The following is a 20864-nucleotide window of genomic DNA, read 5'->3' as shown; positions in this document are numbered from 1 at the left end:
AACTAATCATGCCACACATCCAATACACATCAACTGGCGAGTCTAATATTCTTTCACAAGTGCGCTGATATTATTTATACTATTTCTACACTAATGCAGTAGTCTGCATAACAGTAAAGCTTCTATTTTTTGTGAGAATAAAAATTTAAAGTGGAAAGCAAAAGAATATAAGAGGGGCGTGGGGACGTGACTAATGAACAGAGAAAATGTTATTTTAGTGCCAGGAATGTCTTTCTTGTTTATTCTGGACCCTGTTTGGAAATTGGCATCTTTTGAAATTTGTGTGAGATTGCCAAAATAGCTAAATTCTGACCACTTTATTGGATAGTTGAAATCGGTAAATGGGTGATTTCTTGTACTCATTTGATAGAAAAAATGGAGTTATAACGATATAGTTATGATTTTTGTCAACTAGTACATTGGAATTGGCCGAAAATAGGGCTCAAAGTGGGCAAAATTGCTAATGCGTAAACATCGTCGAGACCGCTAACTTTGCAAGAGCATAATTCCGAAAGTTTTCCATCAAATTTCATACTTTTGGTGTCATTATGATCAGGAAAAGATTTTCTATCTTTTCATAAGAAAAACATTTTTTTTTTTTTAAAATTGGCAACCCTGAGAACAAGTCTCAGAGAGGGCCTGGGGACCCTGAAAGGGTTAAAACAGAATGTATTACACTCCCTATAAATTGCAAGTTCAACAATCACAGTGTTTGGTACATCAATGTGTCACTGTTATTTGTGTTAATTTAAAAAAAATGCATCCACATGCATCTTCCTCAAAGTGGAAGCACACAGCTTCTGCTGAGTGAACAAAAAACATATTCTGCCTGTTTTAGTTCAGGAAATATAGTAATACAGTGGACCCCCGGTTAACGAACTTTTTTCATTCCAGTAGTATGTTCAGGTGCCAGTACTGACCGAATTTTTTCCCATAAGGAATATTGTGAAGTAGATTAGTCCATTTCAGACCCCGAAACATACACGTACAAACGCACTTACATAAATACACTTACATAATTGGTTGCATTTGGAGGTGATCGTTAAGCGGGGGTCCACTGTAAATGTTTAATGGTGCCCTCATAATGTCAGGATATACAGCAGGGCCCCACTTATATGGCAGGCTAGGTTCCAGGCTACCGCCGGAAAGCAGAATGTTATTTTTTCCACTTACAAATGCATATAAATGCCAGGTAAGTTTACACTAACAAATATTAAGTTAGCATTAGAACTAGGCATTAAAAACAATAAAAGGTAAAATACACACACAGAACACTCATTACCTACATTAAAATACAGTGGACCCCCGCCTAACGATCAGCTCCCAACTTGACCAATTATGTAAGTGTATTTTTGTAAGTGCTTTTGTAGGTGTATTTTTGGGGGTCTGAAACGGACTAATCTAATTCACAATATTTCTTATGGGAACAAATTCGGTCTATAACGGCACCCAAACAGACTTCTGGATTGAAATAATATCGTTATGCGGGGGTCCACTGTATTTGTAGTCTTAACCCCTAAACGTTCCAAACGTATATATACGTTCTCTAGCCCAGCACCCCGAATATTTTTTGGGGAAAATTTTTTTTTTTTAATAGAAATAAAGAGCACATTTTTTTAAGTGTTATAGGATAAAAAAAATTTAGGATCAGTACTTACTGAGATATGAGGCCGTGAAGTTGGCACTTGGCGATCACCTGACGGCAACATGGAGTGCTGCCGCTTGCAGAAATTCTACATACATGCATTTACTTTTTTTTTTTTTTTTTAATTTTCTTGGTTTTCATATGATATGATAATTATGTTTTCTAGTAAATCTTTTGATTCCAATGCCAATTGTTGTTTATACACCAATATTATATACGAAATTATCATCATATTGTCATAAACACACATGTACACACAGACAGGTGATTTTGCACACCTGGCTAAATCACATTCTATTATCTACAACTATATATAAGTATTTACATGTCCCACTTATGTTTCTAGAATTCCACGATTGTATGATACCCCATGAAGCATGGATTCATACACCCCACACTGGTGACACATGAATCGTGTGTCCTTCCACTGTTGGGGTCGTTTTGTGGTGGTAGCACACAACACACTTTTTCTGAGAATTCTTCTTCTTGGGGGTAGGTGGTATTGGTACCAGGTAGTGACAGTTAGGAATGATTCGGTCTGGCACTTCCCCCACTGGCTGAGGTGGTGTGACAAGTCGCTGTTGAGGGGCAGGTACAGGTGTGGTACCATACTTTCTTGCTATCTGTTTTACAACATTCAGGGAGAATTCTGCAAAACGTTGTCGTTTTCCAGTCTTTATTTCGTACATACTGAATGCATTGAGCACTGCAATGTCTACAAGGTGAAAAAACAGTTTTATATACCACTTGCGACTCCTACGCATACAGTCAATGAACCCTATCATCATGTCACACTTGTCAAATAGTCGCATATTGTTTGTATAGTCCACGACAGCAGCTGGCTTTACAATCCGTTCATTGGTCTCCCTGTTCACTTTGTCTGCGTGTACCATCTTGTTTCTGTGGATGGTTGACAGCAATATCACATTCCATTTGTCATGCCACATCAGTGCCATGATGTCATTAGCATGAAACATTTGCACTGCACATTTAACACTGCCTCCACTGAACCTTGGCATTTGTTTTCTATTCCTTCTCACTGTTCCACATATATCAGTATTGTAGGAAATCAGCGAGCATACGGCTTGTATACCAGTTGTCTGTGTACATTGTATGGCCCTTGCCAAGGTATGGTTCCATCATCCTGCGAACAACATCACCAGAAATGCTCAACATCCATCTGTCATCATCGAGTGTGTTTCTCCCAGTGTACACAATGACATCCAACACAAGACCACTCTCACAGTCACACACAAAAAGTTTTATACCAAAGTAATTACGTTTGCTCAGTATATATTGCTTGAATGACAGGCGTCCCTTGAACAGAATCAAGGACCCATCAACAACAATGTTCTTGAAGAAATAAAAGTATGCACTGATTTTCTGCTTCAAATACATAAACACTTCCCGAATTTTGTACAGAAGGTCATTTCTGTTTGGCGTATTCCTGTCTGAGAAGCACAACATTCGTAGCAACAGAGTGAATCTGTTGCAGGGAAGGAGGTCATGGAAGACTGGAGTACTGATGAAGTGGTCTGTGGACCAGTAGTTACATATACAGTGGACCCCCGCATAGCGAACTTAATCCGTGCAAGAGGGCTGGTCGTTATGCGAAATGTTCGCTATGCGAATTAATTTTCCCCATAAGAAATAATGGAAATAAAATTAATCCGTGCAAGACACCCAAAAGTATGAAAAAAATTTTTTTTTACCACAAAAAAAATGTTAATTTTAGTACACACAAACTGAAAAAGGCATGCACAATTACATGACACTTACTTTTATTGAAGATCTGGTGATGATTGATGGGATGGGAGGAGGGGAGAGAGAGTGTTAGTGTTTAGAAGGGGAATCCCCTTCCATTAGGACTTGAGGTAGCAAGTCCTTTTCCGGGGTTACTTCCCTTCTTCTTTTAATGCCACTAGGACCAGCTTCAGAGTCACTGGACCTCTGTCGCACAACAAATCTGTCCATAGAGCTCTGTACCTCCCGTTCCTTTACGATTTGTCTAAAATGGGCCATAACATTGTCATTGAAATAGTCACCAGCACGGCTTGCAACAGCTGTGTCAGGGTGATTTTCATCCATAAAGGTTTGCAGTTCAACCCACTGTGCACACATTTCCTTAATTTTTGAAGTAGGCACAATGGATTCCACAACTGGCATAGGCTTCTCAGGGTTAGCCCCAAACCCTTCAAAATCTTTCTTAATTTCCATACTAATTCTCACCCTTTTTACCACAGGGTTGGCACTAGAAGCTTTCTTGGGGCCCATGGTCACTTATTTTCCAGAAACAGCACCGAAAACACTGTAATAATACGAAATATTCCGAGTGTATGCTTGAATGTTACCGCGGAGGCTGGCTGGTAAACAATGGACGCGTCTCGGACGAAGGTCGCTGAGCGGGTTTTTGTCCACTATGCGGGGCAAAATTTTGGCGAACAAAGCGTTCGCTATGCGGATTGTTCGCTATGCAAGGCGTTCGCTATGCGGGGGTCCACTATTGTTCTTATAGGTATGTGGCTTAAGCATGACAGTGGCAAGGAATAAATACATTTTAGCCATTTTTGTGTCTTTCCACCTGCTCAGCCGTGACGATTCTCCAACCTCTGCTGTGTTGTCCGTGACATATCGGTAATAATTGTTTGTCTGGGTCACTATCAAGTTCATTATAGACTCGTCAGAGTATAACTGGAAAAAGTCTAACTCTGTAGACTCATTGGTTAGGGGACATCCTGGCTGGATGCCACTTCCACAAGGCCATGACACAAATATACTTTGTGTCCAGTTCCATTCGTGATCACATTGTGCAGGGTGGACCTGTGACATGGGGCGAGGGGGAGCAGGAGGAGGGACAGGAATGGAGGCAGCACATGGTTGAGGGGGTGCCGGGCGGTCCTTTGTCTGTCCACCCACTGCGCCATGTGGTCCAGGTACTGTGCCACCCACCACTACTTCCTCCATCCCCGCATATTCACCTTCGTGATCACTATCACTATCAGTGGCCGGGGGTTTTGGATCGTGACCTGCCACGACCCTTGGGAACTGCATATGGCACACTGCCTGAACGCAGACGCCGCCACCTAAAAATACACTTCACTGGTGAAAAATGAACTTCACTATCGCTAGACGAATCCTTGAATGGCATAAAATCAATCTCCTTGTCACTTACATCACTATCACTAAAACACCGGGAAAATGAAAGTTTCCTCTTGCCAAGTTGCCTATGGGTAACACTCGCCACTCCAGAGGTGCTTGGCCCAGGGTCTTGTGTGGCCACACTGGGCACCCCAGAAGTGCTTGGCCTAGGGTCTGCTGTGGCCACACTGGCTACCCCAGAGGTGCTTGGCCCAAGGTCTGGTGTGGCCACCCCAGAGGTGATGGACTGAGGGTCATCTGGGTTATGAACGATATTTTCACTAATTCCTTGAATATTAGTGGCCCCGTTGGTGTCAAATCCACTAAACTCACACTCTATATCACTTTCTTCGAATAGTAGAGTGTTAATACAAGGAGGTGTGAGTGAATCACGAGGATGTGCCATGATGTTGACCCAAGATGGAGCCGAAACTAACTGGTCCTACCATGCGGTACCCAGGCGTTCCCGATTTTTTCATATGGCGCACACTGAGTATGCAGACCCATTCTCTCATGTCTAGGCGATTCAGGCCTATTGCGCCAATTTTGAAGGAATGAAAAATGAAATGTATATATACGCTCGTGGCGCTAGAGGTAAGAACGTATACATATATATGTTTGGATCGTTTGGGGGTTAATGTAGGGTGAGAGGTGATTAACATTTATTTGTAGGAAGTCAGGTGTGGGAAGTATGGTAGCCAGCCAGGCCAAGCCACCCCACCCACATGTAATATACTACGACATTTAAGGCGCCCTAGAGTGATAAAATGCATATACAGTACACTCATTACTTACCTTAAAATATTTGTAGTCTTAATGTAGGGTGAGAGGTGAGTAAACGAGGTAAAACAAATAAATGAGAGAGACCGTATTAGAAAGTCAGGTGGGGAGAGCTGTATAGCGAGTTTTGGTCATAATTTGAAATGTCTGTATCAGCGGAACGTTGTAAGGCAAAACGCCATAAAGCGGGGCCCTACTGTACTACAGGTCCTCCATCACAAATCCGGCATCATTGGGACCCGTAGTGTGCCGGATTACTGAGTTTGTCGAATTACAGAGTGGTTAAGTTAGAATACACTTAATAAAATTAACCAACTTGACTTACACAGTTCATTGAACGTCGGCAAAAATCGAACATTTCCGCTACTTTGAGCTCAATTTCAAGGTACTTTCATCATGAAAGCAATCAAAATCATGTCTATTACTGTAATATATCTTCCATTCTATCAAATGAGTCCAAAAAATGAGAATACAACCATAAAAACCATACGAAAATATACTGCAAAGAGGCGGCTAATGGCTGAGAAGTGAACTCCCTTATTTATCGTCCGTCTTTTTTATTTTTGTTGTACATTAACAAGCATCTTTCCATCATACATTGCCCAAGTTTCAATGAGATAGCCTAACAAACAACCGAGAAAATTTTTTTTTACCAAAAATCATATATGGCAAGCCCAAGCCAGGTACTGGAAATAAGTCACTTTGGCTTTTCTGGGTTATCCTAGGTTCTCTATACATACACTGCTATGTATGATAATCTATGTAACTGTATTTGTGTATACCTGAATAAACTTATTTACTTCTAGTCTGTCAACAGAGCACAAGAAACTGCCCATTCAGTTATTTCAACTACCCTATAAAGTGGTCAGAAATTGGCAATTTGGCCGATTTCACACAAATTTCAACAGATGCCAATTTCAAAATAGGTTCCAGAATAAACAATGTAGACATTTCTAGCACTAAAATAACATTTTCTCTGTTCATTAGTTATGGCTACAGGCCTCTCTTATATTACTCTTGCTTACCATTTGGAATTTTTATTCACAAAAAAAAAAAAAATAAATAAATGATTTACTGTTATGCAGACTACTGCATTATTGTAATAATTGTATAAATAATGTCAATCCATTCTTGACTCCATACTGGAATTTAGACTAGCAGGCAGACAGGTATTGGACAGTGACGTCATTTGTTTACTCTTGAGCTTCGCTAAAGAAAAGAACATTTTCACTACTGTGAGCGCAATTTCAAGGTACTTTTCGTCATGAAAGCAATCAAAATCATATCTATTTCTGTAATACATCTTTCATTCTATCAAATGAGACCGAAAAAATGAGAATATAACCATAACAACCATACAAAAATATACCGCTAAGCGGCCACTAATGGCTGAGAAGTGAACTCCGCTATTTATGGTCTGATTTCTTTCATTTTTGGTGTATGTGAAGAAGTATCTTTCCATCATACATTGCCCAAGTTTGAATAAGATAACCCAATAAACAACTGAGAAAATAATAATAATAATAATAATAATAATAATAATACTAATATCTTGATTTACTGCACGTACATGTACTACAAGGTATACAGGCCTAGCTGACATCAGTGACATACTACTGTATAGAAAGCCACTTGTTATGCTGAGTATTTCAAGAAAATTAGGTCAGCGTCCCAGGATAACACCCACACTAGTCGACTAACACCCAGGTACATATTTACTGATGGGTAAACATAGATAACAGGTGTAAAGAAACACGCCTAATGTTTCTACCCTGGCTGGGAATCGAATATTTACCAAAAATCACATATGGCTAATCCAAGCCAGGTACTAAAAGTAAGCCACGTTGACTTTTTTTGGGGTTATCCTAGGTTCTCTACACATATGCTGCTGTGTGATAATCTATAGAGAGAAAATAACTTTTTTGTTTCATGTTTATGGTGAAGTACGAATGTACAGTGGACCCTCGACTAACGCTATTAATTCGTTCCTGAGAGCTCATCGTTAGTCAAAATAATCGTTAGTCAAGTTAATTTTCCCCATAAGAAATAATGGAAATCAAATTAATCCGTGCAAGACACCCAAAAGTATTGAAAAAAAAAAATTTAACACATGAAATATTAATTTTAATACACACAAACTGAAGAAGACATGCACAGTTACATGACACTTATCTTTATTGAAGATCTGGTGATGATTGATGGGATGGGAAGAGGGGAGTGTGTTGATGGTCTTAGTGTTTATAAGGGGAATCCCCTTCCATTAGGACTTGAGGTGGCAAGTCCTTTTTCGGGGTTACTTCCCTTCTTCTTTTAATGCCACTAGGACCAGCTTGAGAGTCACTGGACCTCTGTTGCACAACATATCTGCCCATAGAGGCCTGTACCTCCCGTTCCTTTATGACATTCCTAAAGTGTTTCACAACATTGTCAGTGTCACCATTAAACACTTGTTCAGGTTTCAGTCCTTCACTGTCTATGTACTCCTTGAATTCCTGCACATATTTTTCAGCTGCTTTTTGGTCCAAACTGGCAGCCTCACCATGCCTTATCACACTATGTATGCCACTACGATTCTTAAATCTCTCAAACCAACCTTTGCTGGCCTTAAATTCACTCACATCACCACTAGTTGCTGGCATTTTTCTAATTAAATCGTCATGCAACTTCCTAGCCTTTTCACATATGATCGCTTGAGAGATGCTATCTCCTGCTATCTGTTTTTCGTTTATCCATACCAATAACAGTCTCTCAACATCTATCACTTGCGATCTCAGTTTCGAAAACATAGTTGCACCTTTGGCAAGAACAGCTTCCTTGATTGCCGTTTTCTTGGCTGGTTGAGGGTCCACTGTATATCATAGTTAGCCCTGTGCTACACTCCGTTTTCTCTAATATAAGCCCCCAAGACAAGGATAGGAGAATGGCATTTGTTTACCATATCCTCTTCATAACTTTGTCGAACTGCTCGGTGTTATGCCAAATATTATTCATTCTGGAGTATTTAACATGTTTAATGTTATTTATATTTCTTATGTCATATTAGATCAATTGTGATAGGCAAATAAGCTGTAGTGTTGATATGAGCGTAATAATAAAGCATATTCTCCTGCTTCACGAGACTGAGTTCATGACAACCGACAGTGGCTTCAAAGCCACCTAATCTTTAATGGATAATGTACTGTGCAGGTGCTTTACATAATGAGAAGCATTTCTTTTATTCATTGGAACCATGGCTAGGGCTAAAAGTAAGCAGGTTAAAACAATAAATGGAAAAAAGAAATTGGAATGACTTATGCAGCAAGTAGCGCCACCAAACAGTACCAGCAGGTTGGTGTGGCGACCCTGGAAATTTGAAATTATGCTAGCCAAAATTAGTGCTGAATAACTGAAGGAACTGAATAACTGATTGCCGGATTTGTGATGGCGGACCTGTATTTTAAAAATCATTCATACTGAAAAGGTTCTATGTAGATTTTAAAAGAAACTAAGAAGCAAACATCAAAATGACTGATAGTACCAGATCCAAGAATGGTATGGCCAAGCAACAAATAACAACAATAAAGAGAACATTGGTAAATTTTTAAAACTGGAGAAAAACCAAACACGCAAATTTTTAAAAACTGGAACAAAACCATGTCAGGTAGGTAAGACTTTTAGACAAAATGAATAGGGAAAATGAACATTTGAAGAGTGAAATAGGATAATTTCTCAACAACTTGTGTAGAAAACACAGTGGACCCTCAACCAGCGATGGCATCGATTAACGATAAATCTGACTAGCGATACATTTTAACGCAAAAATTTTGCCTCGACTAGCGCTTAAAAACCCGACCAGCGCTATACGTTCCGTACCATATGCGTCCACTTTGGCCTGAGCGCGCCTCACTTGTCTCTTTGGTGCCAGTGTTTACAAGCCAGCCAGCCACCGCGGTCGCTTCCAAACATACAACTGGAACATTTCATATTATCACAGCCTTTTTAGTGATTGCACCAGCAAAATAAGTCACCATGGGCCCCAAGAAAGCTTCAAGTGCCAACCCTACAGCAAAAAGGGTGAGAATTACTATGGAGATGAAGAAAGAGATCATTGATAATTATGAAAGTGGAGTGCGTATCTCTGAGCTGGTCAGGTTGTATAATAAACCCCAATCAACCATCGCTACTATTGTGGGCAAGAAAACGGCAATCAAGGAAGCTGTTCTTGCCGAAGGTGCAACTATGTTTTCGAAACTGAGATCGCAAGTGATAGAAGATGTTGAGAGACTGTTACTGGTGTGGATAAACGAGAAACATATAGCAGGAGACAGCATCTCTCAAGCGATCATATGTGAAAAGGCTAGGAAGTTGCATGACGATCTAATTAAAAAAATGCCAGCAACTAGTGATGTGAGTGAATTTAAGGCCAGCAAAGGTTGGTTTGAGAGATTAAAGAAGCGTAGTGGCATTCATAGTGTGATAAGGCATGGTGAGGCTGCCAGTTCGGACCACAAATTGGCTGAAAAATATGTGCAGGACTTCAAGGAGTACATAGTGAAGGACTGAAACCTGAACAAGTGTTTAATTGTGACGAAACAGGCCTGTTTTGGAAGAAAATGCCAAGCAGGACGTACATTACTCAGGAGGAAAAGGCACTCCCAGGACATAAGCCTATGAAAGACAGGCTTACTCTGTTGATGTGTGCCAATGCTAGTGGTGATTGCAAAGTGAAGCCTTTATTGGTGTATCACTCTGAAACCCCCAGAGCGTTCAGGAAAAACAATGTCCTCAAGGCTAATTTGTGTGTGCTGTGGAGGGCAAACAGTAAGGCATGGGTCACTAGGGACTTTTTCTATGACTGGTTACACCATGCATTTGCCCCCACTGTGAAAAATTACCTAATTGAAAAGAAATTAGACCTTAAGTGCCTCCTGGTATTAGACAATGCCCCTGGTCATCCTACAGATGTGGCAGAGCGACTTTCTAGGGACATGAGCTTCATTAAGGTGAAGTTTTTGCCTCCTAATACCACTCCTCTCCTGCAGCCCATGGACCAGCAGGTTATTTCCAACTTCAAGAAACTGTACACAAAAGCTATGTTTGAAAGGTGCTTTGTAGTGACCTCAGAAACTCAACTGACTCTGAGAGAGTTTTGGAAAGATCATTTTACCATCCTCAATTGTGTAAACATTATAGGTAAGGCTTGGGAGGAAGTGACTAAGAGGACATTGAACTCTACTTGGAAAAAACTGTGGCCAGAATGTGTAGACAAAAGGGATTTTGAAGGGTTTGAGGCTAACCCTGAGAATCCTATGCCAGTTGAGGAATCCATTGTGGCATTGGGGAAGTCCTTGGGGTTGGAGGTTAGTGGGGAGGATGTGGAAGAGTTGGTGGTGGAGGACAGTGAAGAACTAACCACTGATGAGCTGCTAGATCATCTTGAACAGCAAGAGGGCAGACCTGAGGAAACTGCTTCGGAGGAGGGGAGAGAGAAATTGAAGAAGTTGCCTACTTCTAAGATAAAGGAAATGTGTGCAAAGTGGCTTGAAGTGCAAACCTTTTTTGATGAAAATCACCCTGACACAGCTACTGCAAGCCGTGTTGGCAACCTGTACACTGACAATGTTGTGAACCACTTTAGGAAAGTCATAAAGGAACGAGAGGTACAGGTATCTATGGACAGATATGTTGTGCGACAGAAGTCCAGTGACTCTGAAGCTGGTCCTAGTGGCATTAAAAGAACAAGGGAAGTAACCCCAGAAAAAGACTTGCTGCCTCAAGTGCTAATGGAAGGGGATTCCCCTTCTAAACACTAACACCTCTCCCCTCCTCCCATCCCATCAATCATTACCAGATCTTCAATAAAGGTAAGTGTCGTGTAACTATGCATGTAATCTTCATTTTGTGTGTATTAACCCTTTGAGGGTTTTCGTCGTACTAGTACGTTTTACGCGTAGGGGTTTTTGACGTACTAGTACGCATAAATTCTAGCGGCCTCAAATCTAGTGGGAGAAAGCTGGTAGGCCTTCATATGAAAGAATGGGTCTATGTGGTCAGTGTGCACAGTCTAAAAAAAATCCTGCAGCACACAGTGCATAATGAGAAAAAAAAAACTTTGACCATTTTTTTGGAATAAATCAGCGACTTTGCAGTGTATTTTCATATGGTATTTATTGTTGTATTCTAGTTTTCTTGGTCTCGTTTTATAGAATGGAAGACATATTACAGAAATTGAGATGATTTTGGCTGGTTTTACAAAGAAAGGTGCCTTGAAATTGAGCTCAAAGTAGCAGAAATGTTCGATTTTTACCAAACTTCAAAAGTAAACAAATCGTGCCAAGCGTGCAATACACGTCAACTGGTGAGTCTAATATTCTTTCACAAGTGCACCAATAATATTTATACCATTTTTTACACTAATGCAGTAGTCTGCATAACAGTAAATCTTATATTTTTTGTGAGAATAAAAATTCAAAATGGAAAGCAAAAGAATATAAGAGGGGCCTTGAGACGTGACTAATGACTAGAGGAAATGTCATTTTAGTGCCAGGAATGTCTTTCTTGTTTATTCTGGACCCTATTCGGAAATTGGCATCTTTTGAAATTTGTGTGAAATTGGCAAAATTGCTAAATTCTGACCACTGTACTGGATAGTTGAATTTCATAAATGGGTGGTTTCTTGCACCCATTCGATAGAAAAAATGGAGTTCTAGCGAAATATTCATGTTTTTTGTCGACTAGTACAGTGAAATTGGCCGAAAATGGGGCTCAAAGTGGGCAAAATCGCCGATGCGTAAACATCGCCGAGACCGCTAACTTTGCGAGAGCATAATTTCATAAGTTTTCTATCAAATTTCAAACTTTTGGTGTCTTTATGATCGGGAAAAGATTCTCTATCTTTTCATAAGAGAAAATAATTTTTTTTTTTTTTAAATTTGGCCGACCCTGAGAACGAGTTTCGGAGAGGGCCTGTCGACCCTCAAAGGGTTAAAATTAATATTTCATGTGGTAAAAATTTTTTTTTCAATACTTTTGGGTGTCTTGCACGGATTAATTTGATTTCCATTATTTCTTATGGGGAAAATTAACTTGACTAACGATAATTTTGACTAACGATGAGCTCTCAGGAACGGATTAATTTCGCTGGTTGAGGGTCCACTGTACAACAAGATTTAGCCGTTAAATTGTCCACATGTAGATGTACGTGCGCAGTGCTCTGAACGTAGATTAACATTTTATTTTTCATTCCTTCAAATTTGGCACAATAGGCCTGAGTTGCCTAGACATGAGAGAATGGATCTGTGCACTCAGTGTACACAGTATAAAAAAATTGGGGATGCCGGGGTACCGCATGGTAGCACCAGTTAGTTTCAGCTCCATCTTGGGTCAACATCATGGCACACCCTCGTGAATCACTCACGCCTCGTCGTATTAACACTACTACATGTATTCTCAGGAAGTGAAACAGAATGCGAGTTTAGCGGATTTGACAGCGATATGGCCGCTATATAAAAAACTCAAGAGGGTCACCAAACAGAATGTAAAGAACACGTAAAAACCTAGGAATAATTGTGTCTGTGGACCTTTCTTTTAAAGACCATAACAAGACAAAGATCATGACAGCCACGAAGATGACAGGGTGGGTATTGAGAACTTTCAAAACAAGGGAAATAATGCCGATGGTGACACTCTTCAAATCACTAGTGCTCCCTCACTTAGAATACTGCTCAGTGCTGACGGCCCTGTTCAAGGCAGGAGAAATATCGGAGCTGGAACAAATACAGAGATCGTTCATGGCTCACATTGAGCCAGTAAAGCACCTAAACTACTGGGAACGCCTGCAAGTCTTGAACATGTACTCATTGGAGCGGAGGAGAGAGAGGTACATACATGATAATATATACCTGGAAGGTACTCGAGGGCTTGGTCCCAAATCTGCACACTGCCATAACAACATACTGGAGTGAGAGATATGGGAGGAAGTGTAAAATAAACCCAGTGAGGGGCATGGGTGCAGTGGGGACAATAAGGGAACACTGTATCAGCATCCGGGGTCCAAGACTGTTCAACACCTTACCAGAAGATATCGGAAACACTGCTGGAACAAGTGTAGAAGCCTTCAAGACGAAACTGGACAAGTATCTTCACCAGGTGCCAGATCAACCAGGCTGTGATGGATATGTGGGGCAGCGGGCCTCCAGCAGCAACAGTCTAGCTGACCAGGCAAGCACCAGACAAGCCTGGCCCATGGCCGGGCTCAGAGAGTAGATAAACTCTTGAAACTCTTCAAAGGTCAAAGGTATAATGATCAAGGAATTAGTGAAACTATTGATGACAACCCAGACGACCTTCAGCCCATTACCTCTGGGGTGGCCAGTGTGGCCACAACAGACCCTTAGCCCAGCACCTCTGGGGTTGCTAGTATTACTACCCAAAGGCAACTCCGCAAGAGGAAATTATTATTTTCCAAGCATTATGCTGTTGACGATAGTGAAAGCGGTATAACTGTATTCCTTTGTACTTCACTGTATCATGTTCAAATTAAAAAATAAATAAATAAATAAATAAATAAGTGACGATGAAATAGTTTTTATGCCTATAGATAATTCGTCGAATGAAAGTGATTAGCATTTTTCCCCAGTGAAACTTACTTTTAGACATCATAACCTACATTCAGGCAGTGTGCCATATAGTCAGGAGCAAGGGCTGTGGTAGGTCACGACCAAAGCCCCAGCCACTGATCGTGATAGTGATAGTGACCATGAAGGAGAGTATGCTGGGATGGAGGAAGAGGAAGGTAGCATGGTGCCTGGACTTCGTGGTGTGGTGGGTGGGCAGACAAAGGACTACCCGGTACCCTCTCAACCACGTGCTGCCTCCACTCGTCCCCTCTCCTGCTCCCCTACACCCCATGCCACAGAACTGCGAATGGAACTGGACAGCAAGTACACCATTCATGCCACATCCTTTCAATTTTGATGCCAGTGGAAGTGGCATCATGCCACACTGTCCCATCACAAATGAGTCTACAGAGTTAGAATATTTTCAACTATACTTTGATGAGCTGATAATGAACCTGACTGTTACCCAGACCAACATGCACCAGTATACAATGAACCACACAGATGTTTCAGAACTGTCACAGCTGCGCAGGTGGAAAGATACAACTGTGGCTGAAATGTATTTACTCTCATGTTTATGCCACACACATATAAGAACAATATAGCAAACTACTGGTCAACAGACCACATCATCAGTACTCCACTCTTCCGTGACTTCCTTCCCTGCAACATTCCCTGCTATGAATGTTGCACTTCGCAGACAAGAATACGCCAAACCGAAATGACCTCCTATACAAAATCTGGGAATTGTTTATGTATCTGAACCACAAATTCAGTGCTTACTTTTATCCATTCAAGAATATTGTTGTTGACGAGTCCTTGATACTGTTCAAGGGGCGACTGTCATTTAAACATATACCAAGCAAACGTAATTGCTTGGTATAAAACTCTTTGTTATGTGTGACTGTGAGACTGGTCTTGGGTTGGATGTCATTATTTACACAGGGGACACTCAACGATACCAGGAGCATGTTGGGCATTTTTTAGTGAAGTTGTTCGCAAGATGATGCAGCCATACCTTGGCAAGGGTCATACATTGTTCACAGACAACTGGTATACAAGCCCTATGCTCACTGATTTCCTACGTGTGAACAATACTGATATATGTGAAACAGTGACAAGTAGAAAACACATGCCAAAGTTCACTGGAGCAAGTTTAGTGGAATCGTTTCATGCCAATGACATCATGGCACTGGTGTGGCGTGACAAACGAGACGTGCAGTGGTGGACTTCTAGAAACATAAATCTGACCTGTAAATACGTATGTAAACGCGTGCGCGTGTGTGTGTATTTTATATATATATATATATATAGATGTAAACAACAGCATGTGATTCAACCAGGTGTACAAATTCATCTATGAGTGTGAACATGTGTGTTTTTGTTACAGTATGATTACTAAATCAGTACCAAACATTTGTGTCTCAACAAGAATTGGGTATGAAATCAAAATATCTGTAAGAAAGCATTATTATCATAACATGAAAACAACAGAAAATAGAAAAGAATTGGAAAAAAAAACCATACCCCCGGCCGGGATTGAACCCGCGGTCATAGAGTCTCAAAACTCCAGCCCGTCGCGTTAGCCACTAGACCAGCTAGCCACAATAAGATTCATCCAACTAGGTATATTTCTACACCATAGGAAGGTTAGCACAGGCACCTCTGTGACCACAAATGCAAGTTTTTACAGACGAATCTCCAGCTAGCGTGGCCGTGACGAACTCTAGCTCAAGTCCCTTCACTGCCGTCAACATGACTTAAGAAATCGTAATGACACGATTGCAAATAAACCATACCCCCGGCCGGGATTGAACCCGCGGTCATAGAGTCTCAAAACTCCAGCCCGTCGCGTTAGCCACTAGACCAGCTAGCCACAATAAGATTCATCCAACTAGGTATATTTCTACACCATAGGAAGGTTAGCACAGGCACCTCTGTGACCACAAATGCAAGTTTTTACAGACGAATCTCCAGCTAGCGTGGCCGTGACGAACTCTAGCTCAAGTCCCTTCACTGCCGTCAACATGACTTAAGAAATCGTAATGACACGATTGCAAATAAACCATACCCCCGGCCGGGATTGAACCCGCGGTCATAGAGTCTCAAAACTCCAGCCCGTCGCGTTAGCCACTAGACCAGCTAGCCACAATAAGATTCATCCAACTAGGTATATTTCTACACCATAGGAAAGTTAGCACAGGCACCTCTGTGACCACAAATGCAAGTTTTTACAGACGAATCTCCAGCTAGCGTGGCCGTGACGAACTCTAGCTCAAGTCCCTTCACTGCCGTCAACATGACTTAAGAAATCGTAATGACACGATTGGCTGGAGTTTTGAGACTCTATGACCGCGGGTTCAATCCCGGCCGGGGGTATGGTTTATTTGCAATCGTGTCATTACGATTTCTTAAGTCATGTTGACGGCAGTGAAGGGACTTGAGCTAGAGTTCGTCACGGCCACGCTAGCTGGAGATTCGTCTGTAAAAACTTGCATTTGTGGTCACAGAGGTGCCTGTGCTAACCTTCCTATGGTGTAGAAATATACCTAGTTGGATGAATCTTATTGTGGCTAGCTGGTCTAGTGGCTAACGCGACGGGCTGGAGTTTTGAGACTCTATGACCGCGGGTTCAATCCCGGCCGGGGGTATGGTTTATTTGCAATCGTGTCATTACGATTTCTTAAGTCAATTGGAAAAAACAATAAATGTTTATTACTTCTGCAAGCGGCAGTGCTCCATGTTGCCGACACCTCATCATTTAGCACTAACTTCACGGGCTTATATCTCAGTAAGTACTGGACCTCAATGCACTCTTCATTTAAAAAAAAAAACTTTTTATTTTTCAAAATATTCGGAGTGCTACACAGGTGAACTTATATCTGTGTGTGAACAGTTTAAGGGTTAAAAATAAAGAGTAGCAGAGATAAACAAAGAATTGGTAAAGAATATAGATGACTTGGAGAAGCATCAAATAAATACTAGATAGTTACACAGGTATAACAAAGCAAAGGACAAACTTAGATATAAACAAGTGTACTTGGCTCATGATCTTGCAGAAAATATCAACAGAAGCTTTGCAAAGGAAATAAACATACTAGAGGAATATAAAGCCAAAACAGAATAATTATATCAAACCAGAAAACAAATGGAATGGATGGTTGAATTAGCTAAAGAAATTTTAGCTAGTTAACATTAGTCTAAAAGTAAATAAAGAAAATAGCAAATAATTATAGCTTCTGAAGGAAGCAATGGACAGAGAAATAACAATAATCTTTATTTCTACAAATACATGATACAACATATAAAGACCTAGCTGACATCAATGATATACAGTGGACCCCCGGTTAACGAACTTTTTTTCATTCCAGTAGTATGTTCAGGTGCCAGTACTGACCGAATTTTTTCCCATAGGGAATATTGTGAAGTAGACTAGTCAATTTCAGACCCCCAAACATACACGTACAAACGCACTTACATAAATACACTTACATAATTGGTCGCATTTGGAGGTGATCGTTATGCGGGGGTCCACTGTATACAGAAAGCTCCTTGCTTTGCAGAGCATTTTGGGCAAATTAGGTTAATTTTGTCCCCAGGATGTAACCCACACCAGGCAGCTAATACCCAGGTATCTATTTACTGCTAGGTGAACAGGGACAGAGGTGTCTTAAGGAAACACACCCAAATGCTTCCACCTGTGCTGGGGATCGAGCCATGAACCTCAGTGTGTGAGCTCAGTAAGCTACCAACCAAGCAATGGGACACTGTAAAACTTATCATTTTTGGCTGTGCCGAAAAAAGAAATCAGATCAAGAGCAGAAAGAGGCAAAGAAGAGAAAAATCATTTTACCGAGATAGCAAAGTGCTTACTATTCAATATCATAGTGGGATAAAAGAGAACTAGAAAATATGAGAATAATAAAAAGAAACCACTGAAAATAATGTTCATGCAGGTTAAGCACAAGAAAGAATTGCTAAGAAAGTCATATAGCAACTGAATGGTTATAAGGGTACACAGATTAGACAACATCTGGGCTAGGCTCATTTGGTGCTTGCCTGGTCAACCAGGCTATTGCTGCTGGTGTTGCACATGCCCATCACAGCCTGGGTGATCTGGCACCTGGTGAAGATACTTGTCCAGTTTCCTCTTGACGACTTTTACACTTGTCCCAGCAGTGTTTCTGATTTCTTCTGCTGAGATGTTTAATAGTCTGGGGCCACAGATATTGATACAGTGCTCCCTTATTGTGCCCATGGCACCCCTACTTTTCACTGGGTTTATTTTGCATTGTTATCACTTTTAAGAAATATTGACCAGGTTGTCTCATGAAAGAGGTTAAGGCTAAAATTACCAATGCAAAAATAACCCACACATAAGAGAGAGAAGCTTATGACAATGTTTTGGTCTGACATGGACTATTTACAAGCCACACACTAACACAAGAAAGTGAGGGAGCCAGTGTATATATAGGCCAGGGGAACAGGGATGGAATAGAGAAAGGAAGAAAAAGTAGAAGTGGTAACGGTCCAATTCAGACCGAAATGTCATAAGCTTCTATCTCCTATTTGTTGGTTGTGTGTGTATTGTTCCAGTCATGGTATTGTGCCTTTTTGACCTTTAAGATTACCAAACACTAGATGTTAACTTACTGCTTACAGATAACTGTGTGGGAGAACTCTCAAGCCACGGGTGGCCCTGTGGCCTGGTGGCTAACACACTCGCTTCACATGGCGAGGGTAGAAACATTGGGCATGTTTCCTTACACCGGTTGCCTGTGTTCCCCATCAATAAAATGGATACCGGGTGTTAGTTGACTGGTGTGGGTTGCATCCTGAGACAAAACTGACCTAATTTGCCTGAAATGCTCTGCACAACAAGGGGCTTTCTATATAGTAGTATGTCACTGATGTCATTATTATTATAATCATGGGGAAGCGCTAAACCCATAGGATTATACAGCACATGTGGGGGGGAGGAAGATGGAAGGTATTCAGGTTCAATTCAGGGAACTGGAGCACAGATCCAATTCCCTTGATTGAGCCCCTCACCAGTATCAAGGAACCTCCCTTGAGGGGGTCATTGATGTCAGCTAGGCCTGTATACCCTATGCATGTACTTGCAGAAATATATTATCATTATTAATGATGATCCAGTAATTTCAGCAAGATCACTAGCAAGTTTATTTAGGCAAAAGTACATGACTACAATTATTATTAGGTATCCCACAGTTCAGTTGCTAGCACACTCAGCTCACACAGTGAGGTCAGTGGTTTGATTTCCAGTACAGGTGAAAACATTAGGGTGTTTCCTTAAGATACCTGCTGTCCCTGTTCATCTAGCTATAGATAGGTACCTGAATGTTAGTCAACTGGTATGGGTTGCATCCTGGAAACAAAACTGACCTAATCTGACTAAAATGGTCTGCATAACCAGGGGGCTTTTTAAATAGTATGCTATTGATGTCAGCTAGGTTTGCATAACTCGTACACGTACTTGTAGAAATAAACATTAGTTACCTAGGATAACCTAAAGTCAAAGTGACTTATTTCCATCAGCATTCATACACTTAAGGCTTCATTTAGGCTTTAAGATACATTCATACTTACAATGTTGCTTAGGGTACCCGAAATGTACATTATATATATTTTTACTTAATTATTTGTTATTATAATCAAGGGGGAGCGCTAAACCCATAGGATTATGCAGCGCCTGGGGGAGGGGATGTGGAAGGTATTCAGGCTTAATTCAGGGAAATGGAGCACAGATTCAGTTCCTTAGATCAAGAGCCCCTCACCAACGTCAAGGAAACTACCTTGAGGGGGATTTACTTAGTAACTTAACCCAGCATAACCCAGTGAAGTCAAACAATGTGACATCCCAATATCTTGACGGTCAACATTAAGTGACCCAAGGCATCCGAAAGTTATCTCTCATTTTATTTCATATTCGAATATAAATTCACACATGTCTCAAATACAATAAATAAATGATATCACAAGAAATGGTATTAGCAGGCATTATGAAGCTTGTAATGGCGTCGTCCAAAATGAGGAGAGTCGCGCCAGCACTCTTTACTACACCACGTCTTCCCTCCACCTGACAATGTTTGACACCTTACACAGAAATACACCTCACACAACAATACACAACAAGTGGTAGCCACAAGCACCTACCTTTAGATACTGAAAAAATATCAAATTAAAAAAAAAATAGTGAACAAGACACCTCCTTGGGACAGTGTATGTTTGTGGTCACTGTTACCAACACCGCCGCCACGCGCAACACACACACATTGTTGCCAATACTTTTGAAAAAATACTTACGTAGTTAAAAATATTATTCAGTATAAGAATAATTATGAGATATTTTTATTTCCTCTCACTGTTAACGTAAATTAATGTTATATGTTCCTTCAGTCATAAAATAAAATATATACGCTTAATAGCTAATAGTAGTTTGTAGATGAATGGTTCTCAGAACCGACATGTTGATAAATTAGACACATGTGCAACACCTGGGTATCTTTATTGAGTGAACCATTCATCTACAAACCTGTCAGACACTGCAACTTCTTGGGATCTTAATACTTGGGAATTCTTCGCTTGCCTATTTCTTGGGCACGACCTACTTCCACATTGAACAAATGTGACACCGCCTGTGACTGCTGCACCTCTCCTACCAACGGTTTATAAGCTCCTTC

The 20864-nt window shown here is 40.8% G+C and overlaps 1 protein-coding gene across 1 annotated transcript in view; it reads right to left on the bottom strand.

The window, feature by feature from the left end:
• The window catches only part of LOC128697432 (chromatin target of PRMT1 protein), a 98691-nt gene extending 78227 nt beyond the window's left edge, over window positions 1-20464 (bottom strand). The window contains exon 1 of the mRNA XM_053789094.2: window positions 20338-20464. The gene's annotated coding sequence lies outside the window, so the exon portion shown is untranslated. The remainder of the gene's footprint in view (window positions 1-20337) is intronic.
• Between the last annotated feature and the right edge of the window lie 400 nt (window positions 20465-20864).

Source organism: Cherax quadricarinatus, chromosome 31, assembly GCF_038502225.1.
Source record: "Cherax quadricarinatus isolate ZL_2023a chromosome 31, ASM3850222v1, whole genome shotgun sequence".
NCBI lineage: Eukaryota > Metazoa > Arthropoda > Malacostraca > Decapoda > Parastacidae > Cherax > Cherax quadricarinatus.
Note: the sequence above shows the minus strand (reverse complement) of the source record. Positions and strands in the feature narration are given on the sequence as shown.